The sequence below is a fragment of the Ammospiza caudacuta genome, chromosome 1 (genome assembly GCF_027887145.1).
Source record: "Ammospiza caudacuta isolate bAmmCau1 chromosome 1, bAmmCau1.pri, whole genome shotgun sequence".
Lineage (NCBI taxonomy): Eukaryota > Metazoa > Chordata > Aves > Passeriformes > Passerellidae > Ammospiza > Ammospiza caudacuta.
The window spans coordinates 70784400-70809338 of record NC_080593.1 but is presented as its reverse complement, the minus strand read 5'-3'; the positions used below and the strand labels follow the sequence as shown (position 1 = coordinate 70809338).

Sequence of the window (24939 nt, the reverse complement as noted above, 5' to 3'; positions counted from 1 at the left end):
GTGTTTTTAACTTTTGACATGTTCTCATTATGAGTTCTTTCTCACAGACTTTACTTAATTCCTAAATCATTTTTCAAATACCCCCAAATGATTAAAGCTTCTTTCATTATTGATAATCTCTTTAATACTTGTTTTTTGTGATTATTTTGCTTCATTGCTTGTATATAATAGAAAGAATTATAAAAGCCATCTTTGCTATTTTCTTATGAAATTCACTGAGGTTGTTTGGGATATTTTCCAATAGAATCTGGCTACTTTGATAATAGATGTAATTATAGTTCTCGAAAGGTAAAATTATGAGAAAATGCGTATTATAACAGTAGTTCAGCAAAGAATGGTAAACCATCGAAGGGCAGGTCTAAGATGTTTAAAATGACTGAGATGTTAGTCATTATTGAAATGCTTTAATGTCCTCTGTTTTGAGGGAGCATAATATATTAATGGGTCTGCCTTTTCTTTTTTTGCAGTGGTGAATAGTGTGCACACTTAGATCCTTTAAACACGTAATTTGTCCTATGCAAAATTGATGCATTTGAATTTCTTATCACATAAATGCCTGGTTAATACCAAGTAGAAATTAGTTACAGTGACTTAGTACATGGCATTTTGAAGGTGATCTTGTCCTAATCAATTTGTACATTCTTGTTTTGATTTTTTCATGGAGTTGTATGTGGCAGACTTAGTAAAGATTCTGTGGTACTTCAAAACTAGATATGGAGGTAATTACACTGGTAATCTGTAAATCAAGAGTCGAAGGTGCTTATTTGCTCAAAAGCAAAAGGATCTTAGAGTTTATTACTTTAGATAAAAGTGTGTCTTCCATCTCTTGTTAATACTTTTGTGCTCAGAATATATGCTGTGATACAACATACTGCGGAAATAACTTAGATACTCATCTTGCACATTCAAACACGTTTCTGAATAATACATAACTTGTCATCATATTTGAGGTATGTTTTCACTTGCCACATTTGGATTATCGTCAGCTAACCAAGACCAAGACATTGTGTCAGCTTTTTATATGCTCATTTTCTTGATCTAGTGCATTGGCATCTACTTTCTAGGCTCACATTGCCTTTAGGATAATTCTGCAGTCTTTTCTTTGTTTAAAGGGAATATTGCATTTCTGATACAGGTAGGCCTCAGCCTTCTTGTTGTCTAGTTTATTTTTGGTTTAATGTACTTTCTCTGTAACTTTGTGGCAAAAATTGAAGTGAAGACTGTGAATATTAGAGACACCTCTTCAGGTTACATATCATAATGTTGACCAATTCAAAATAGTAGAAAAGTTGTTTGGGGTTTTTTTTATTAACCTGCTAGCTAGACATGTTAACAAGGAACATGTAGACACTACTTCTGTACTTCTCCACCTTGATGATTAATTACCTTTCCAATTAATTAACCTCTGTTAAATGTTAACACAGTTGACTACTGGTATAGAAGTATCATGATTTAACATAAACCAGCAACTAAGCATCACACAGCTGCTCTCCTGCCCTGAGGGAATGAGGGAAAAAATCAGAAGGGTAAAAGTAAAAAAACAGATGTGTTGAGATAAGAACAGTTTAATAATTGAAATAAAATAATAATAATAAATTCTAATGGAAAATAACAAAGAGATAAATAAACCACAAGGAAGAAGAAAGAAAAACAAGTGATGCAAATGAAAAATAGTCACTCATCAGCAACTGACCAATGCCCAGCTTGCCCCCAGCCAGCTTTCCCCCTAGTTCACATGTCCTATGGTATGCACTATCCTTTGGCCAGTCAGGGAAAGCTGCCCAGCTCTGTCTCTTCCCAGAGTCTTATGGATTTCCTCCCCCCACTTGCTGGCAGGGCAGCATGAGAAACTGAAGTCCTTGACTCAGTGTAAGCATTGGTCAGCAGCACCTGAGTCATGGATGTGTTATCAACATTATTCTCATAGTACAAACAGTAAATACTATACAAGCTACTAGGAAGAAGATTGACTCTATCCCAGCCAAAACCCAGACAGAGTAGCTTGGAGGAGCTTCAATGTGTTTGATTATAGCAATAGTTCATTGACCCTGGAAATATTTGGTGCTCTGAAGATAAAATTATTAAGTGATTAATTGGTAACCTCTTCATGAAGGTAGAGGAACTTCGTAATTGAAAAGGACTGGATGAAAAAAAGCCTTTTTCTGGGGCAAACGAGAATCAGATTTTTTCCAATATTCAATCAAAAAAAGAAAAAAAGATCACCCAAGAGCCATATAATTGATTTTTTTTTCAATAAACTGGAATTCACAAACAACTTTAAATTGTACAGTAAGATTTAATTGAGAAAATATACATAATCTAAACAATGCAGTTAATACTGCAGTAGACATGCTATCTTTTTTGTTTTCCTTCTAGGAAAACCCAAAACAAACAAAGCTCTATGTTACACTTAATCTCCAACAGCACTGAAAATACCTACTTTATTAAACTGAAATACCATACATATGACGAGGAGTGGGTCTAACTTCAGTCAAACACATTGTTCTCTCAAGGATTTGTTAAACAGTGACGTATTGATTTGTTAAGAAAAAAATGTGTATTGGAGATTATCTGTTTTCAGTAATCTTTATGTCTGCAAATTGTAAAGATTTGCATTGTTTCATTTTCCTGGTTTGGATTTTGACTTTCTGAATCTTAATTTGTAAATAAAAGAAGAAAAAATCATGGCAAGGCAAACTATTTATGCCTCAGTTGTGTTGCTGAGTGATGCTATCAATGATGTGTATTGTTGTATCCTTACTGGATGATTTCCAGGACATCAGCTTTTGGCATGAAGTTTTTTTATATGCTGTTTCTGCTTCAGCTTTCAAATAGCACTAATGATGATAGTAAAAAGGCAAATTTTGACAAGAACAGGTTTTTTTCTAAAGGGAAATAAGAGATCAAAACATCAATTTGCCCATATGTAAAAGATAAGGAAAAGGTAAATTACTTCCCTGATTCAGTCTGAAACTTTCAAGCCATGTAGCTATTGAAAATCTGACCAGAACTGGAGGCATGTTGATGCCATGATGCATCTTTTGTAAAGGACATTTTTGAAAATGTGCATATGAAAACACTCCTGATTTGGTTAGGAACAAGACGAAGAATTTTCTGGTGGTGAATTTCCTGTCCAGTCCAGAGCTTCAAGACTACAGCTGTTTCTGAACAGTTCTCTGCAGAAGCCACCTGATCTGGACTATTGGAAGTAATGCTTTTGGGTAGATGGAATTATTCAGGAGGAGGATGCTAATGCTGAGATAGGAAATAATGTAACTGCAAGAGAGGGAGAGACTAGAACAAAAAACTTCGGATGAAGACTGGTATCAAGCAAGGAATGGACATGCAGCAAGGTGGAAAACCAGGACTGGATGAGCAAGTTAAAAACATAAATTAGGGTAGGATTTAGAAATTAAATTAAATAGAATTAACCCATTTTTATTTAGAAGTATAAATGGGTTACACAGGATTATTCAAACAAGAGACAGGTTTGAAGTGCAAATAAAAGGACAGAGAAATCTGATACTCACTAGACAAGTGAGCTTACCAGAGGCTGCTGTATAATTTAAGAAATCCCCTCAATCTTGCACTTTCATTCTCTAGGGGTAACAGCCTATTAATATTACTGATTACTTTCCTTGCACAGCTAACATAAGTTCTGTATGAATTATTGTATACTTGGAGTACACTACAGGCAATGCTATATATAGGCAATACCACTGGGTAGCACAGCAATTACCTAAATGTTTTGCCTTGACAGTGTTATCAACATTGTTTCTTTCTGAGAATCAGGGCTTCAAAAGGCAAGGTCTACATCATGAGCAAAATGACTAAAATCCACATGAATTTCCTGTACAGAAATTTCATGTCTCTATTGCCAATATTGCTGCTGAGCCATGTAGACCAATGCAGTAAGAGAATTTTCTGTTTTCCAATCTGATTTTTGGTTTGTTTCCTTTTCCATATCAGTAAAAATCATGCACAAAGGAAAACTACACAAATGCAATAATTTATAATTCTATCTTTAAATAATATTTTTTCCCACGAGTGCACTTGATTTGCTTCATAAAATGACAGCTGATTTGGAAATACAACCGGTTTTTTATATTAAGTGGAACTGATACAGGCAAAAATCTATCCTGAGCTGTTACAGAATTTGAGAAGTGAGTGAAACATAATCTGGGTGGGGAAAAAAGGTACAGGTAGGTTTCTGTCCACAGAGTTCGCTATGTTATGTAAATAACTCACTTAAGCATTTTTCTATTTATATTTAAACTACCTTCTTTGAATCCTGTCTGTTTGAACATTCATTGTTAATTTGACTAGCTAAAGTCTTGGAAGTTATAGAACATTCAGAAAAATCTTATCCAAAAACCTTGACGCTATTTATCATTGGCAGCTCTGCAAGCATCTGTCTGTAAGTACTGGGGACAGTAATTTCTTGCATCATAAAATTCATAGGAAAATACAAATATGAGAAGAACTGTATTAAATGAACAGTTCTGAAGAAGAATTTTGAAAAAAATTAAGAAGCCTGCCTTTTGAGCAAGCTTTGAAAAATATATACTATTTAAGCATGGTACCCTGCTTCTGTCAGTGTGGAAGAAGCTTATGCCTTGTTCATATAAGCAATTGTCCTATAATTATTAAATATTTCCTAATACATATGCTTTTTGTTACAGTTTCAAATATAGAAAAGGATAAATTGTTTGCATGGGCCAAACTTTCGTTTAGCTTATGTACTAAAACATTTACTGTTTAGTTTTTCAACATGCATGTGCTTTTCAGTAAGAAAGATCTGAATCTCAGAACTTCTGCACAAAGTGATTTTATGTTTGGCTCTTTATTTTGATCTAAGGTGTGACTGCTGGTGTTAGAAGGCAGTTTTATTAACTTAATTAGATTTATTGTTAATAAATAACTCATTCAAGTTTTCACTTTAATTTCAATGTAGACTTCTGAGTCTTTACAAGACAGACTTCAATTTTAACATGCAGCAGTAGTGAAATCTAGTTTAGTTCTTGTCTCTTGTTTGAAACATTTTTCTGATTTATTCTACATTATTAACATAATTAAAAGAGATGAAAGGAACAATAGGAAACATAGTGTTAATCAGTTGCCAAGTGTGTATTTAGATTGTTTTTTGTGTATACTGGTCAATCTGATAGTTTAACATAAAAGGGATTTTTTTGTTCCTGTTCATAGATCTCTGTTTTGGTAGTAAATTGTGTTTTGTTGTGAGTTTTTTATTTCTAATTTAAAACGCATAAGTAATGTCTTAGTCGTATAACAAAATTAGGCAGTTTTTTTAATTTATATTTTTGCATTATTTTTTATATTTTAAAAATTGGTCTTTTTCACTTGCAAGGCTATAGACTTTTCGAGAGTGAGTGAGGTGGTTGCTCTGATTTGGATGGAAAGTATTTCTGTGCATTACAGTTTGTGTCATACAAGTGAAGGTAGTTGTATGTGGGTATTTAGTCTTTTAGAATATTAATGTGAGCTTTTCCATGCAAATGGCAAATTATTTTTCATAATGTGGCAAGTTTGATTATATTTCATTTGTTTACATATGCAATTACTGTATTAATTTCTCTAAGACAGTAGTATGTGAGGATTTGTTTACCACAAAAAAGGTCAATGTTCGTTTATTTTTCTGAACAATTCAGATAATGGTGATATCTCTTTATAGCTTGCTTTTGAAATGCTGGCTGCTGTGCAATCTAGCCAGTGTTCACTCAGAATTCACAAGCATACAGATTTTCAGCTGCTATTCTAACAGTCTTTTTTAAATATGTGTCTTCTGTGTTTCACTTGTCTTGTCAGATATTCGAGGGGGTTGAGGTATTTAAAATTTCACATTGCTTTGAAAGTTTTAGGTGATTTTGCACTTTCAACTGAAAGGTGATTGTGGTTTTTAGATATTCATTCTGTACTTGGCATAAATTGAATATAGTCAAGTTATATCTGAATTTCTTCCTTTTTGGTGTGTTAAGAAATCATTGTTTGAAACATTTCAAATATATGAAATGCCACTATCACAGTAAAAGATTAAGTGTGTCACATCTGCTAAATCAGATTTTTTTATACTTGTCACATCTTTTATCTGTTATTTGTCTAATTTAATAATCTAATAAAAAGCTTCTAATGGCAATAGCCTGATGAAAAGGTACTCAACAGTTAAAAATTAAATATCAAAAGGCATATTTAATTTGTAGTTATGCAGCGACATACTTGTCAACCCTAACTTTTCTTCTTTTGTTTAATTTAGGGCACTAGCACCCTGCTTACGTGAAAGATGACAAGTGCATTTACATCTTAAAAACATTTGGATATAGTACAAATCATTTTCTTTTTCTTTCTTTCCTTTTTTTTTTGTTAGAAATAAGCAATTACTTTTTGACTGAAATGTGCAAAATAGTTTAGTTGGAAATCTCTGTAACCCTTTAGATTTCTCCTAACTGTTTAAAAGGATTGCTTCAGAATTATCTTACTTATATCAGGTAGATGATTTTAAACTCCAGCAGTCCTCAAATTGTTGCTGTCCTGTCTTTAGGAATAATCTGAATTTTTTGCTTTAGTAAGGCCAAATTCTGATTCCTGCAGGGATATGATGATATGATGATTTATGATGTATGTGAACATGAAGAAAATTATGTTTTGCAGGTCTGTTGCATATAATATTAAGGGAAAAAAGTCTTCTGTACTGGCAAATGAAGTTGCTAAAGGACTTGTCAGTTTGGGGGTTTTTGTTACAAAATGCTAGTAGTTTGTTTATGACACAAGAGGGTTCTTATACACAGCAGTTAAAATATGCTGGTTTTCATTTAAGCTAACTGCTCTTACAACATGCATTAGTAAATTGATGTTTTGTGCTTCTGGTAAGGAAATATCAACTATATAACAATCAAATTTGTATTAGGATGAGTTGAATTCATCTTTAAATGACCCATTCAATCAGCAAGTGTGACAATCCATGCATTGAACAACTACAGTCCTTGCATTTGTTTTACTAGACCTAATTCTTTGCAGAGTAGAATCATGTACCAAAATTGTAATGTCAGGGGCTCTCATATTGCAGCCTTGTCATTTTTTGTATAAAATTAATTTGTTGCTTGAAACATAAGCACAAATTTCAATGCATGTTTCAAAATACTTTCATTTGTGTAATTTCATTTTAACCTGAAATTTTTCTTCAATTTCACTTTGAGGCATTTAGGTTTCATTCTATTTCTCACTTCTCACAAGATTGCATTCTCATATTATATTCATGTCTGAATTTAAAACATTAAAGATTATTATAGCTGATGAAAGGGAATGCACGTTGTCCTTGCATAAGATGGCAACAGAAGAAGGCAATGGCCCTTCAGCTTCCTGTAGTTTCTGCCAACATGTTACCTTTAATTTCTGACTATTATAGAAATCCCATTAGAAACCATCCTGGAGAGGACATCACATTTTTCAATTCCTACTTGCTACACACTGAGTTGCACTTGTATGTTGACTTTATTAGATATCTTCTTGTGCTTCTCCAGCTTCTTGCATGCAAGATTTTCTGCTGCTAATTGTGATTTTTGTTGGCTGGTCTCAGCAGCCTCTAGACTGTTTTGCAGAGAAAAGAAGAAACCTCACAACTTCATAAAAGTTGTAAAGCTCGGTATGTTTATTTACGGCGCCGGACACATGCGGAGAATGCTCTCCTTAAAAGGCATGCGTACCTCTGAGAACTTCAGGTCTCCTTTTATCCCCCTCTCAAATACCTATGCATACAGTTTCACAATAGATTCATACATATTCATTTTTATGGGTTTCGTGTGACTTTTACCACTAGTTCCTTTTTATCAGAAAGAATTCCGAGGTCAGGCTGACTTGCCCTTACAGCAGTCCCTGTCTCTCTCTGTCATCGTCTGTCTCCTCCTCTTTATCTCTGTCCTTAGCTGAAGTAACTTCACTGAGCTTAGGCCTTGCAGTCTGGCTAAATAACTATGGTTTCTAACCACAGACTCAACTAAAAAATGCACATTTTACCTAAATTAAAATGGATTTCTATCCTGGAAAATTTTCACTTTGCTTCAAGACTCCGCATGTATAAGTGTTCATTAGAGTTTATCTGCATCTTATCTCATTTATACCTTATGCTTCCTCTTGCTTTTTACATTTTCTCCCTCACTCACAGTTCTGATTTTATGGCATTTTCTTCTATTAAGCCTACCAGTAGTTGTTTACAAGACTGCTATCCATCACTCTTCGAGCTTCTCTTTGGCTTTACCTGTCAAACTTCTTGCTAGGATGCCTTTTGTGTCTATGCCTTGCAAAAGACTAAAGACTTCTAAAATGAAGTCTTGATGTGATTCCTTGGTCAGACAGCAGCTTAATCTTGTAGCTTGAGAATTGTTTGCTCAAGTACCTGTTCTAACTGATGGTATGACAAGTTACTCTAATACCTCCCTGAGATTACAGCTACTGCAACCTCAGAGGATTTACTTATCAGGCACGTCTGACAAGTCAGAAGTCTCTTCTGACTTGTCTTCTGTTGACTAGCCAGTTGTAGGAAGTTGTATGATACTTGTCATCAGTTCAGCATTTTCTTGTTTATACCATCAGCCTGTGTCATGTGAGGACATGTGTTAATGGCAATTACATTTGTTTTGTTTTGGTATTGATTTTTTTACAAGGAGACTCAAATTTTTTAGCTCCTCAAACATACTCTTTGAGAAACACTTAAAATCTTCTAATACCATTTTGTATTTTTGACTGTCTTTGGTAATAGGATCTAATCCCTGCATTGCTCAAAGCAGAAAGCTAATTGGAGATTGGAATCAATGCATAGAGGAGAAAGGGCAAGCATTCTTTCCTCCCTTTTCCAGCACTCCTTATTTACAAGCACAAATGAGGGTATATCCACACAAGTTTTGTACTGTCTCAGCCCTTTCATAAAACAAAAGTAGTAATAAATTGTGTCATCAACAAAACAATACTCCATGGTCTAGCTTGTTGGCATAGTGAATGCTTTCATGTTTCTGTTGCATTTGATATGCACAAATGGCATCTTTATGTTCCCTGTCCAATTTACTGAATTCTATGGGTGCCCCAATGTTAAGGAATTACGCAGACTTGAAGCACAGGCAGGTTGGGTTTGTGGGTTAGATAACTGAGGAGAAATAAACGAATGGAAGTGTGTGAGAGAAAGAACTCATTGGGGTTGGTTCAGATAGGTTTGGAAGCTACAGCTGAAGTCTAGGGAGGTGAGGGAGGTAAGAGAAGATCATAGGCAATAAAGCTTAGAATTCCAAGTCAATAGTCACTATTACTACTACTTGGTTTTATTTCATTCCTAGTTGGATTATAAGCCAAAATAAATTCAAAACGTGTGTGAATGAGGTGTTTGAGTGACCTATGTTAGACTGCTCCTTCAGTTGTTACTCTTAGAAACCAGATTATTTATTTTCTTGGTAATGCTCAAGGTAGTTTCTGTGGCAGTGTTTAACAAACTGATGTGTAATGAAACTACTGGAGTGGCAGAAGTAAGTCACATGAAAAGTAAAATTACCTGTAGTCCCAAACTATGGTATCAGATCTCCTCTGGAGTACCCATTAGGCTTTTTTGCTTGGATTTATTATCTTCCTTCAGCGATTTATTTCCACAGATTTGCTAATTGTACGCACTTTTCTCTTTCTCAGAATATGCAGCTGGGTAGTGTTAGCTGCTAAAAGGTCTTGTGCCTGCTTTCTTCTTCTACCCAGAACTGCTTTCAAGTCCCTCTGGCAATCTTTACCCACATCTCACTGGGGTCATCATCACAGTTTCAGAAGGCATGGGAACACTGTGAGATCAAGAAGCATTTACAGGTTATGATTAATATTACTGAAACTTATTTGTGTTGTTGCTACCTATTCATAGTTGAATGTGGCTCCCATTTAAGGTTGATCTGTAGGAGAGGTTGGTGTGCTGGTGTTTGTAGCTAAGTCATAGTCCTCTAGCTGAAATTATAAAGAATCAGGGATTTGTGTGTGATATTTAGATGGAAAGTCCCAGGTTAAAACCTGGATATTGGTCCAAATAAACTCAGCTCTGTTAAAATTACCCAACTTTTCTGTGCATGGAGCTGCCTGTGTAGTTCCTATAATTCACATTGTCCTGCTTAGACATTGGTTTGTCTTGATAACATTTAGCATGTAGGTGCTCTTTAGAAACAATCCATAACAGTTAGTGATCTCTCCTGATAAAGGTGCTTAGTGTCTTGTGGTGGAGATTCACCAAGGGTCATATAAAATACAGCATTATACTGCCTTCTGTGCAGATGCAGACAATCATCTTAAAACATCTTGAATTTGCCCCAGACAGCACAGTAGAGGAGGTCCAATAGCCATGATCCCCTTAGTGAGCCCACTGGTCAGTCACATTCTCAGTTATGGTTTGAAGTTTTACGTAAGGGGTCTGTGGTCAAGCATGAAATAATACTGATTTCAAGATGAAGGAGGAGTAGTAAAAAACTACTATTTTCTAGACCCTGAATGTATGCAGTAGTTAAGGATGCTGTTGTTTTTAACATTTTAAAAGCACTGATGAAAATAGTCTGCAATATGAACATTGCAACTGGCCAGACTTGCAGAGTTCTGCTAGGACAGTGGGGAAAAGCTGTCTCCTCAATACTTCATAACACTTTCTGCCCAAGGGTGTGTGCATGTTTTTAAGTTAAAAATTTTAGTGTAAAAAAATGCCTCAGCTTTCTCTATACAAAACTTCTATACAAAATTCAGCCTGGAGCATATTCTCTCAGTAGCCAAGTTATCAAGCCCTTGAACTCTTACTTTTTAAGTGGGAAAATATGATTGGCTTCTAACAGTACAGCAGATCCATTGTAATAAAAAACATTTCATTAGCTTAAAATTTTTTTACACAACGAATAGCAATTTAAATTTAATGAAACACTTAAACTTTATTGATGTGTGGATGAAATTAGTGTTGGGCTTGTTCAGCAGTTGAAGTAATTCAAAAATATTAAAAGCCTTTACTTTGAACTGTGAAAAGTCTTAAGCTTTCCAGTTATTGTGGTTCACTCCTGAGTCAAGATAGCTTCCAAATGTTGATTTTGGATTAAATAATTTTTGGGAATCTATTGTTCAGGTCATGCAGAAACATTCCTCATTTCAAATCCATGCCCTTTTCAAAATGCTATAGGGATTCAGTAAAGCTTGGAAGTGAAAAACAGTGAAATAGTAACACTGGAAGTCAGTGCGAGTTCTCACCTTCACACTAATAAATAGGATTAATATGTGATCTCATAGAGTACTGTATGTTTCCTACAATGATTTTCTCTCATTTTCTCTTTTTTTATAGCAGACTAGAAGATAGTAAGGTGTGGTGAGCATTTTTGTTTTGATTGTTGGGATTTTGGTTGATTTTCTGCAGTAACATCTCTAAAACCTGCTGTTATCTGGTTCCAGCTCACCGGTTATTTCAGCAGATGGATAAGTAAAGCTATACATAAAATTCAGTTTAGGTAATTTTTTGGCATAAATTTAAGGTATACTTTGTGAGTGCTGATATGTTGATCTGTGTGCATTTGACTGCAGTACGTGTTTTAGGTTTTAAATACATACATTGGTAGAAGTAAGAGCTGGCTGAAAGGCAAAATGGTGATTCCTTCAAGGTCATCCCAAATTACCAAGTCTGTGGAAAAAAACGAACAAACAACAACCAGATTTTGCCATAGAAATCAAATTTGAGAATTTGGTGAAAAGAAGCAGAGCACAACCCCCTACCACATTTTCTAAAGAATCCACTGAATCTGTAATCAAAGTCCCTTTCTTCAGTTAGCTTTTTCCCGTGACTCGATACTTCCATCCTGCCTACTAAATACTGCTCCCTATTATTGTTTGTAAGTTAATACAGTGGCTTTGATTTGGTTGCCAATTTGCTGAATTTAGTTACTAAAGACAAAAATTTCATATACTTTCATGCATTTCATGAAACATGAACAATTGCTACACAAAGCAATTTGGAAGAAAGTATGTAAAAATATTAAGAACTCGTTCTGTGCTTTTTTTCAGTGTGGTGACTGCTTGCATTTTTTGAGTTAAGAACACTCACAGACCTTTGCTGAATCAGGTTCCAGAAGTATTGGGGGTTTTATATTATTCATTGCCAGCTGCTTGTTATCATTATACATTTGTATAATTCAATAGAAATAGGAACTTTCAAAAAAAATCATCAAATTTAATAACAAAACATACTGTAAAACCATGAAAATTGTGCATCTTAGTGCTGCTCATAAGCTTTTTTTCAAAGCACCACTTTTGAAGTTGCTTTCTTTAAAAAAAGTCTTTTAAAAGGTCTGTACTTTCTCTTGCCAGTTTTGCCTTTTCTTTTACTTACCCAAGTATATCTGTTGTAAGTCACTCTAATAAATGCAGGACGTGTTTCATGGGTAATTAAAATTTTTTCAGTAACTTGAAGGTTAGAGACATGCCAAGCAAAACTGGACACTAAAATTATTAGTGTCTGTATTGTTCCAAACACTTTATTTGTGAAATTAGTCTCTTTTGGATCAGTTGACTTCAGTTTTCTCATTTCTTATGATAATAATATTTGAGTGACAACCAAAGTAAATTCATAAACATAGTATATCTCTAAGCCCATTCTTCATTTATGAAATTGCTGTCATTTTGCATTTGACAGGCTATTATTACAGTGCCAGTGACTTAAGGAATTATGAGAAGAACACACAGTTTCCTGAGTGAGTCTGTGTTTTGAAAGGTTTTAATAATTTTAGGTTTTATAAAATCATGAAAGGACACCTTCAGGGTGCCTTAAAATTGATGTGTTTGAAAGAAATAAATGAATATTCTTGCCAACTATGCTTGGTTTGTGTTAATGAAAGGAAATACTGCTTGAGATTTTGGATTCAACTGTTCTCAGTTTTGATAGAAATGTTGGTTTTTAGTCTACCTTACAATTAAAGGAGTGACTGGCTTTTCCTGTTGAATTGGTCATCCTGTATCTTTATGGGGTGAATACAGCTGCACACTTTTATCTGTGGAACACCTTTTTAAATTGTCATTCTTGTCATAAGTCTTCCTGTGTGGGGACCTCTGGGGGCAGTCTGAAGGGGTTTGTCCGTGTTGCTGGCTTTGACCCCCACTGACACCACGGTACATGTGACTTCTCTTCTGTAAAGTGAGAGAGGTCTGGGAGTGGCAAGGACCCCTAAGTGTGATGAGTTACCACACTCTGACCTTTGGAAGCCTATGTCAAAGTTGTCAAGGGGTACAACTGTTGGGTTTTTTTTCTTAAGAGGCTCACTTGCGAAGAATTTGGAAAATAAGTGGCAGACAGGTTACAGTACTGGAAATGATGTGAGTGCCAGGCTTCAGAGGTATGTAGGCACTAGTTTTACAAGATGATGATGCTGTTTGTCTACCACCCACCAGCTGGTCTATTTCACAGTTTCTCAATTATTCTTAAATCTGGAAAAAAAATTAGGAAGACAGCTTTTAAGCAGCAGAGCAATTTATTGGCCAGCATAATCTAACTTTATTTCATGAAAAAATTATTTATGCACACAGCTATTTGAAAATACATAGCAAATATTTATATACACTTTGTACTCTGTTCCCTCTTATGTGCAATATAGTGTTTTGCCTCAGTGTTTCTTTTGCCTACAAATTTTGGGAACTTAAGAACCTTCTGTGACCAGGAAAGAGCCATTAAGTGTCCACTCTGCTACATTTCCTGGACACACACAGAAGGATTACAGTCCTGTCTTACAAATTGCTAAAATCAGTAGGAACCTAGTCATACCAGGGACATGTGCCCTGTTTTCAGCACACTGTTTTTACCTGTTTGCTATAAGTAGTCTCTGCTTTATTGAAAGAAAATCGTTTAGCACTAAAATTATTTTTATAGTGGAAATGTAGTGATAGATACATACTTAGATACATATGACCTTTATATGCTGAAAATCAAGGGGGGAAAAGGGAAAAAATTGGTTTAAAATTTTTCTTCTGGAAAATGAAGCAGCATTCTGCAGCAAATGGATTGCTGGTAGATAAAGTTCAGGTAATACTGAGTCATCCTTAGATGTATTCATTTCCGTGTCAAGGAGGAGTGTTTGTTATACCTGAGTGTCTCACACATAAATTTCATTCTTCAGAACCTGGGTTTTTTTACATTCAGGAAGAAAAATGGGTTTGGTTTAAATGTTATGTTTTAGTTGGGTGAAATGTCTTTTCTTGTAGTGCAATTTTTTTTCATCTTCCTCAAACCACCTACTTTAATATCTCATAGTCGTAATTAATTTCTACTGTTGGGTTTTTCCTTCAGTCAAAAATATACCCACTTTAATTCAGCAACAACAAAAAAAAGACTCAACATCCCCAAAGCTGTTAATGCTGAAGTAGAAATGGTAAGGTATTTTTTAAGTAATGCTAAATCTATAGAGCAACAGACTGCTAGCTTCGTGAATAGTTTATATTCTTGTTCTGACACAAAGTTGCTTTTATGGGTTACAGCCACACATTGGTGCTTGCACTTGTAGAGCACTGTAAAGGCTGTAACTCTGCCAGACCATGTTGTTCTTATTTAAATGACAACAACAAAAAGACAAATTTCTGTGGGTAATGTATCTCAAGTACTGGGTTCATCTAATGATCATCAATGCATTTCTTTACCAGTGGGGAGTGAGCTGAAACCAGTGTATGCTTAGATGGAGAGGTATGAATGGCTATGACCTCTGAAGTAGGTATTTCTTTTCATCAGTGCATTGGAATTCTTCCTTTATGGGGTTCAGGGCTTTTTTGTTTGTTGTTCTTTCACCATTTACATTCTTTGTTACCTGATTAGTGGGTTGAAATTTGGCTGATTGTGCAACAATTTGAGTAATTTGAGAGTCTTCATGGTTCAATTCTAACTATGACATGCAGCATCTTTTGCTCAAGGCCTTCATGCCTGCATTGAAGTGCTCTTTATGCTTTGTTACTGTGTTTGGAGGAAAAAGTGAAAATAAATCCATCTCTGAACAAAATCCTTGCAAGAACATGCATACATATCAAATTGGCCTTCAGCTACCTTTTGGTGCTAGCAAGCACCTCTCCTTCCCAAGTGAAGCACTGTTGGATTTTGCATTTTTTGTTGTAGTCAGACATTTACAGATTTTGCTCCTTCTTAGTAATACAGGAAACTGTATTCTATCCTATCCCAGAAGCAGTGGAGTTTAATATCTGTAAGGAAAGCAGCAGTATTGGGTAGACCTCTTCAACAGTCCCTCAGATCATTCTGTGGTTTTTGAATGGGGTAGCAGAAAGTTCAGAAGAGCCTCAGCAGCTTCAGTTTTAAAGATATCTCAGTTTGGGCTATGCAGGAAGGCACAGAACCAGTGTTATTCTCTTGCTGTTGTCCTCTTGTAGACTGAAGTTAATGCATAGACAAAGGTATTAATCAAAGTATTGGCAATCTTTAGAACTCCTGCTACTCCAAGGCAGCTGAAGCACAGAAACTTTCAGGTTCTTTGAAAGTCATGACATAATTTTGATTGATTGAATTAAAGTAGTTAAAAAACTATAGGTAACTAAAAGCCTGAAAAGCAGACATTTTAATATTTTCATTAAAATATTTCACATTTTAATATTTTTAGAAATTAGGTTTGTGGCTACTTGTTTCAGGTCCTTCAAATAACATTCAATGTGTCAGGTGAACACACTACCATGGCTGAAAATAAGTGCAAGGTGACTAATTCAATGATGTAGCATTTGGGCCTTCAGATCTCAAAATATTTAGAAAGGTTGTGACTTGTGTGATCAGCCTTGCTTCAAAACTGTTGTTTGTAAAAGCACTTTGTCACATAGGTTACCAGTAATTTCTTCATTAAATTTCAATTATTGATAGCTATTTTTTAGGTCACTATTAGTTCTCGGGACTTTTTCGAATTTCAAGAAAATATTAATCTGATTCACAGTTTAATTAGTATGGAGCTAGTAAGAACAATAGATTTATCAAAACATTTTCAGTTTTACTGAGAAAAACCTGCTAATGAACTATTTATAGCACACTTGTATCTATTTTTGTCAGTAGTCTAAGGAGTGACTTAGGACAAATGGGTTAAAAAACAGGAAATGTGGTTAAATAAGTGGGTAATCTCTCCAGAGAGTTTCCAGTTTGCCTACACGTTCACATTTTCTTCTTAATGTACTTTCAAAACAACATTCAGTACAGTACCTTGAAATCCATCTCCGTTTAAAGGAGGGAATGTTTCCAGCAATAGCAGGAAGTGGCCTAGTGAGAAATTTCACATTCTTGTTTAAACTGAAACGAGATTCTGGAGTCCCTGTTTTTAAGTGGGTTTTTCTTCTTTAATGACAATGGAGCAGTTGTGTGACATTTAACTTGGCTCAGGTGTGTCATATGGATCCATAAAATTCTGTGAATGCTGTAATTATGTCTTTCATTCTAGACTGGTATTAAATAATTACTTCCCTCTAACTTACCTTTATCTTTTTTATGGTATTTATTTTTAATGGTATTATGGTATTATCTGTATTTGTTTGTTAATATACTATGCACACATTTAAAAAAATATTTAATCGTGTTCAAAGGTTATAAATACCTTCGAGCCTGATTATAAAAATTGTGAAAAATGATTGTAAAAATAGTGTTATTTATCAATATTCCTTACTGTTAAGTAAGGAATTTACTGAATATGATAATGTCCATTTAATTCTCTAGAATTAAGAGGTAGTATCTGTATTTATTTGGGCAAACAGAAGCAAGAAGTAAATGAAAGCCATTATTTGCGCTGCTTATTGTTTGGTTTTTGACAGCTACTAATTATTAACTTTTTTTTAATCAAGTTGAAAAATACTAGTGAGTCAAAACAAGGAGGGAATATAATAAACAAATAAGGCCACTTAGTAGGTGGTAAAGGTTGTGACCTGGTGGATCTCCGGTATTTTGAGAGCTACTGCCAGACGTGTTCTGCTCTTAGCATCTTGCAAGCAGTTTTCTGGAAACGTTTTTATCCAGGGCAAACAACAAAGCATGATAGCAAATGTATTTTTAGTAATTAGGAAGAAACAAGCAGGCTTGTCTAGCTGCTTTAATTTAGCAAACAGGCCACTGATAGTACCGTTAGCTGAAGCTCATTTCCTATCAACTGTCCTTTTAGGGGCAAACCTTGGTGCTGCTGTAAAGCATAAAGGTGAGCTGCTTTGTTATGTCCATGGGGAAATTCCAAGTCACGCCTCTACTTTTTTAGTATATATATTTTTTTAGCATCTGTGGGGTGTCAGGTTAGATGATATCACTGCGTGGGTGGGGGCACTTCAGTAAAAAACCTTTAAATACTCATATACCAGTGCTGTAGTTCATGGAAGGTTTATGCATGCAAACAAGTTAGGTTTCTGTCTATTCCTATAGGTTAGGGAACTGTCTTGCAAGGTGCAGGCTCCTTGGAAATTAAAAGACTACTTTTCTAAATGGGGTATCACATTTACTGTAGAAATTGCAAATAGTTGCTAGCTTTCAAAATAATTTTCCAGAAACATTAAATAATTTAGGGCATTTTCTAATGAGGCAAATACAGTTTGTTGTTCTGGGAACATAAAAGGTTAAACAGACTATCAGTCACATTAAACTTTCCCTGGTTATAAATATTAGATTTCTGAATAGTTTTGAGGGCCAACACCTTTCTTCAAATGCATTTAATGCAGCCTCAGGCATGCTGTGCTGTTGGTTCTCATAGATAGATGTCAGCCTTTTTCATGTCATCCTGGGCACTCCATTCTAAATCCAAACTGGTCTGGTTTTTTTTCAAATCCAAGTTAAATGCTCTTAAAAATTCAAGTAATAAGTTTATTCCTTCATATAAGGCATATTCCTTCATAAGTACCTTCCCAATACCAACATCATGTAAATTGGTTTTTGCTATATGTGCTTCACAGTCCAGTACCCTGAGTCTCTGAAATGCTTTATGTGTAAGGTGCATTATAAGTCATGTTTATTTGGAATTCTGCAGCCTAAAAATAAAAATATTTTGGTGTTCATTTGAATTTTCACTTTTAGTCTGTGCTGCTTCCTGTTCATTTCTTGGGATAAGGTTGTTGATAGATCTTTGCACGCCCTGGAGGTGTCAGGCCGTGATCTGTAAGTATGGGAAGCTGGAGTTATCTGTAGATCTTGTAAATTAAAATTTTTCTACCAAGACACCTCTACACAGTTAACCTTTTTTTAAAATTGTTCCAGCAGCTTTTGCATGGAGGCAGTGCTGACTGCCCTGCTGACCTGCTGTAACCTCAGACAGTGTTTTACTCTGTAGAGCCTCTTCCCCCTCCCACCCATTCTGCCTTACCCGTGTAAATGTTTGGGGATTGGAAAGAGATTACTTGATTTTAGATGGAAGTTATTGTTTAGGTTAGATTGAAAAGTGAAATTCTGTGGGGTACGTGTGCGGCAGCTTGGTTTATCAGGAGGCATCCATCTAAGCTTGAAATTCCCACATGGACTGCACGGGCAGGATGGAGCTCACTTGGTGTGTTGCAGAGCACAGACTGCCTTTTCAAGAGCTGCAGAAATACAAATTAGTGTCTCTGCCATCCCAAAAGGAATCCTGCTAGCCCCTAGCACTGCTTCTGCAACAGAAGCTGCATTGGGGAAGAATGTGACCACACTAGAAATTGTGCCAGGATAATTTTAGTTAAAGCAGGTATCAAATACTGCTGTTGCAGCTGCAATGCAGCCAGAACCTAGAGGAAACTTAACAGTTAAAATCAGACTGTTTAAAGAAGTTACATCCACATGGCTTTGGATACCATTCATTAGTTTCTTTTTTAATGTGCACTACGCAGCACTGATTAACAACTTGCAGGAGATGTGTGCAGTTTTTTTTTTTTCCCAACAGTTTCATGTAGCAGATTAAAAACTTACAGAAGAGCTGCAGGAGCTTAACTGACATACAGTTCAGAACACTTTGAGTGTGACTTGCTGTAAAGTTTGGCATGATATATCTGAAACTTAGAAATTAACATTTCCCATACCATTTTGCTTAAATTTGGCAGTAGGATGTAATGTAACTAAAAAGAATATATATCAAAAAAATTTAAAAGCCAGTTCCTTCTTAGAACGGAGCGGATTAAATAATTTTTTGCATTCGCCCTCCTCTAGCAAATGGAATGTCCAGGAACAGGCAATTATTGTTGTTCTGCAGCTAGGCATGAAAAATATTAACCTCTTTGGATCACCAAATTCTGTACATTGTTATTTTTTCGGAAAGTTTTCATTCAAAACTAGTCAAGAAAAAGGTTTCAGACTGATTGACTGTTATTGGCGTAACCCACCAAATAGAACAATAAATTGTAAAAACTACTGCATACAATTGGATGTGTCTTAAAATGCAAAATTTCAGACTCCCAGGCATCAGTTTTCCTATCTCTACCAAGTCATGCTCAAGCCTCAAGGCCAACAAATTTAGAGCTCTCTTTTCAGAAGCACTAAGAAACATTGCTACCACCAGCAGTGGTTGCTTGCCCAGTTAAGTACTGACCTCCTACAGAATGGTCTCAGAATGCTCTCTGTTGTTCCTAAATTGGTGGCTCTGTGCCTACCCAACACTCATTTCTGAGCTTAGGTTTCTAATAAGTCAGTCAACGCAGTCGAGAAACAGTACTAGTAGCTTAGTCAACATATTAAGAGCTGTTCAGTCTTCTCTGCTTTATTTAAAATTAAAAAAAAAAAAAAAAGTGGCAGCTGTCAAACTGTACAATTGCCTGTGGATGGCTTTTCTAGCTCCTCCAGAAAGGAACAGTAGCTTTCAGTATTCCTGCATGATTTCTCTTTAACTAAATTTGCTTTTTCTTTTCTTTTGATCCTTCATAGTCTCTCATCCTCATGTCTGGTTTACTGCTAATAAGCAGAGGTACCTGCTGACATCACCTGCTTTTTCTAAACAGTTATGTGCATTTATTCTTTCCTCTTCCTTTTTGCACAAGAGGCAAGCTAAAAGGCTGGTTTGGTGAGAGGCAGCAGCAAGGCTGGATTCCCAGCTGTCCATCTCAAATGAGATTCCAATCTCACAAAAGTTAAAAGTGTGTCAAACCCCATCTGCCTGGGTTAATATTTCCTGTGTGTTTCAATTGTCCTCACTGAACTTGAGCTCATTCTTTGAACTTGAGTCTGCCGAAGGCTTAAAAAATGTTTGAAGCTCATATCATCCTTGACACTATCAATTTACTGTAGAAGGACTGGGAACATTTGAAGACCCAAGTTGGCTTCTGTCACAAAAGGAGCAGCTGGATGAGTTCTGTTTTACTGTGTGTGCAACCTTTGCTCTTTTCTTGCATGCAGAAAGCATTTTGTAGCCTCTCTGTGTTTTAGAATTACACATGTGGTATTGGAGTCCCAGCTCTTTCATGCTTATTCAGTCACTTTGGGGGTTTCGTAGTATAACAATGTCATATAAGTACTTGGGGGAAACATATCTCTGAGAACTAACTACAAGTGGGACAACTGGTAGCACTACACCATCTGAAGATCTCCTGAATGACTCCTGTATTGGCAAGCTAAAAGTTTGGTTTCTGTTACTCCTCAGAACCACAAACCTTTTTCCCTTCTGCTTTTCCCATCATTCACACAGTCATCCATGCTACAGCTTTACAGTGTTGCTAAAATTGCTTTGAAATGTAGACTGACACATTTAAGTTGTAAACAAAACAAAAAAAAGAGAATAAAATTAATAGGTGGTGTAAACTGAAGATTAATGGATAATTTTGTTATATGTTTCTCTGGTAAAAAGTACAGTGACGAGTCCAAAATTGGAAGATGCTATTTTAAAGTTTCTGTCAGCCATTGTGATAGTTGATGGCTGAAATTGTCCTTCATTTTTATTTCTTAAGTCTTCCCATTCATTTTTCTTTAAAGCAATGCTGAGGCTTTGTTAGTGGCAGCTAGAATTCCAGCAAGTCAGTCTTTGGTATTAAGAATAGAGTGGAAGTGGAATGCATTTATGTTATAACAGAATAATAACATTTTCCTCAGAGAAATTGCAAGAGCTTGTTGAGACTTTCTGTAACACATTTCTGTCAGAAGCAGTGGAAAGGCATTGTATTTGTCCTTCAATATGCTAAATAAGAGGTATTTTAGACTTAAGAATGTTATGTTTCACTTGATTAGCCTAATAGTTGCAATCTACAGTTACATGGTGCATTAGCTTTCAGTGCTGTATAATAGGACTGGCAGCATGGTGTCCCAAAAACTGTAATTGCGTGGGCTGCTGAACAGTTGTAGAGAAAGCTGTACAAAAATTCTATTCTAGACAGAATTTTTTCATTTTGAAATGAATTTCACAACAAATTCACAGTTGGATGCCACTGCTTGTGTTTCCAGTGAATCATATTCCAGAAAAATAATACTTTGCTTCAGCAAAGCCTGCCACAAACAGTACAGTGATATAAATCAGAAATGGGATATTTTTTAATTTTAACTTTTCAAAATATAGTACAGTTATTAACTATGCCTGCAGGTCTTGACATTCCAATATGTTTGGCTTTGTCCCCACATCCAAAAATTAAATCCTTCACAAAAAAGACAAAAAGGAGGGCTGGGGGGAAATGCTCTTTTTACTTATGTTCTATTTGTGGTAGGAAAATGACCCCCACCAACATCAATGATTGTCATAAAACCACATCTTTCATAGCTCAGTTAGAGCAAACCTTTACACAGTGACCTGTAATTTCCAGTCTAAGTTCACTGATGACCAGTTCATTTATGCCTTCCTTCTTTCTTTCTTGTGCCTATGTTATTCTTCACCTTACACAGTTCTCCCTTCTTTCCCTGTCTGGTTCCACTAACTGGAATTTTTAGAGTGCAATTGCATGTTCTTTCTGCTTTTGGCTTGTTTAGCTTACCAAGACAAGGTCTTCCTGGTTATTAAATGCTGCAGTTAAGGCAACTGCAGTTTGATATACATAGACTGTCTCTAAACTGCATAGCTTTACACAGTTTGTGCTGAATTATTTGCTCTTAAATTGTAAAACCTGTTGAAGAAATAGAGGAAATATTTGTGCTGGTATTGAGTTCCCTGATCTTGCAGTCATTGCAGGACCGAGCCTGCTATGAAAGATCAGGAACACCTAATTATTTCTTGCAATCCCAGTAGCACTTATCTCCTTTAAGTACTTAGCTCAGCCATTCGTCCTTGTGCATGGTACAAGGATGGAAGATAAAATATGTCTGCTTATGTTCTTTCACTGAGGTTTAAGTTAACAATTTTGTCATGCAGCTGGGATAGGCTAACAATATGCTATACTAAACTAGTCTCACTTCATTTTTACCATAGCTTCCATCTCCATTCCATTTACTGAATTGATTCTGAGCTCTGACATAAATGACCATTTTACCTTAGCTGAGAACCATCAGGCAATGGTGTTCAACACCTGGTGCTAATGTTGCTGATATTGGTATTTCATGCTTTTAGAAATTAACAGTACATAGGTAGTTATAGCAGTGATGGCAACTTGGTAGCTCACTCTTCATGAAATATGTTATGTAAAGTTTCTGCAGATATGCAGTGATAGGCAACTTTTACTAGCACAGTCAAAAGCTGTTTAATTTGAGTGCTTGCAGCAGCAGACAGAATTAGCAGCTCGTACCCTGAGCCAAGTTGCACAAATGTGTGAGAAGAGGTTCACTACCTCGGGGGTTTAGGTGAGATAGGTGGGAAATGAGGATTCTTCCTTGGAACCACATCACCCTCTTACACAACCCATTTCAGTCTCTATCCACTCCAGTTTCTCACTCACCTCCTTGATAACACTTCTTCCCAGCTCAGCGTGCTGGCCACCTCTGCAGGAGACACACGTGCCCTCTCTGTTTGATATGGCAGCCCCCTCTCTGTACTTTCCTTACTACTCCCCAGCAGTAGCAGGGTTTGAGTGAGATACTTCATTAGGAAACACCTGTTGGGCCAAAAAAATGCTGCTTAGGTAACAACTGAAATTTTGATTGACTAAGGAACGTGCCGTGGCAGTGCTCAGGTATCCCTAGAGAAGGGAGACTGTCAAAGTCTTAATCTTGTGCAGCATTTGTGCAAAAGTAAAATCAAAGTTTCCACATGAAAGATCCTACTGTCACAAGATGAGACTGGGAAGCAGCCAAAAGCTGAATGCTGCATAGGTTTGCAGACCAAAAGCAACACTTTGCACCCAGAGGTTAACTGCAAACCAGCTCCCAAATTCACCCTAATGTGATATGCACACCACTGTTCACTGTCTGGTCAAGTTCTATGTGTTTCTGGGGTGTGATAGAAATTTTGACCTCTGTGATATGAAGTATGCAGAGGATTTAAACAAGGGCAGTAAAGTGAAGTGAAGTAAAAGAAGGAAAACAGTACAAGAGGAGAAAGGAAGGGGGTGTTGCACTTCCACATATACCTGTGATCTTTTGGTGTGGTTCGAGTATTGGTGTGTAACATTCTTGCTTTGTTTTGCAAGGTTACAGGGCAGGAGAAAAAAGTCAGTTTCATAAAATTTCTGGTATATATAAATTGCTTTATTCCTCCCTCACTTCCTCACTAAGATGAAAGAAATTTTAGGTTTGCAAGCTGGTATACAATACTGTTTGACTTGTCTTTGGGTTAATTTAAACGGAAAAAAAAAAAAAACTGCTGAGATTTTCAAGGGGAAGAATAAAGGTAACGAGAAAAGGCACTAGAGATGTTTTGGAATGTGTGGAGAAAGGCTTGTATTTTTCTGACATCCAGGCTGCATCCCATTGCACATCCTAGATGCTTGTTCCTCATGCAGGACAGTCCTGTGCTGCCAAGGACAGGTCATCCTTGTGTCCTGCTTTTATAAAATTTTTATCCCTAACTGTCTAATTAGGGAAGACAGAAAAAGTGTCACCTTCTTAGATCTTGAGGCAAGTTCTGGGATCAATGGTTAAAGACATGAGCATGACCGAGGTGGCAATAGTGAGATACTACTCTTCTCACAGAATAGCTCCTTTTGATGAGCTCTGGTAACCCCTTCTAAAGCTGCATTTTCTAGCAAGACTAAGTTTCTGCATCAGTGTTATCTGAGGAAAGGTGGAGCAAGTAAGATGAACTGATTAAAGGTTCATCTTGTAATTTTTATAGCATTAGCCTTAATCACACTGTGATCTCTGAGCTGTGTGGTCTCACTAGTCTTTGTCCATGATTCTTGTATTTTACTGTCAATTGACTATATTGAAGGGAGGGATGGGGTCATTGCACTTTCTCTGACTCGTGGTAGACTAATCAAAATCAGAAGCTGAGGTCATGTGGATCACTAACCCTCTCTCGTTACTTTGTTTGTACTTACAGCATTTGTACATACTTTAATGAGCTGAATGCTTTCTAATTTTCCTTTGCCTAGAGTGAATAGGCCATAAAAACAAGTGAGGCAATTTTAGATTTTTGCCTGTTTTAAATCTTAGATGACTGGAGTACAGGCTGGGAAAGTTACAGAATTACAGCAGCAGAGAGTACTAAGAGCCTGTCCCAACTAAAGCACATGCTGCTGGATGTTCTGTTTAGAATTCACTTCTTAGTGTAAATTGACAAGTGTTTCATAAGCTTGGCAAGAAAATGCTTATTTAACTTCTCCACCTTCCCCAAAAGGAAATTTCTACTAAGGCATGACATCTCCTATAAACTGTCATGAGTAATATATTCTGAACCGCTTTCAGATAAACAAGAGACCTTGCTATTCCTATCTGTAATAATTCACAGATAGAGAAGCTGATAAAGTAGTAAGAGCTTGAAGACTGTTATACAAACAAAATCTCTTGACTTTGTTCTTTAGAACTTATCGAACTGTGGTGCATGTTCTGTGCCATGGAGTGTGTATTCTAGCAAAGCATCCAGAATCTATTTTTTAATAATGCTATTTTTGTATTAAATTGCAAAGTTGGTGAAATTATCTTGCTAGAGA

At 36.1% G+C, this 24939-nt stretch overlaps 1 protein-coding gene across 1 annotated transcript in view; it reads left to right on the top strand.

Annotated features, from left to right (window-relative positions):
- The window catches only part of EXOC2 (exocyst complex component 2), a 125383-nt gene that overhangs the window by 89343 nt on the left and 11101 nt on the right, over nucleotides 1–24939 (top strand). The gene's annotated exons all lie outside the window — the stretch shown is intronic.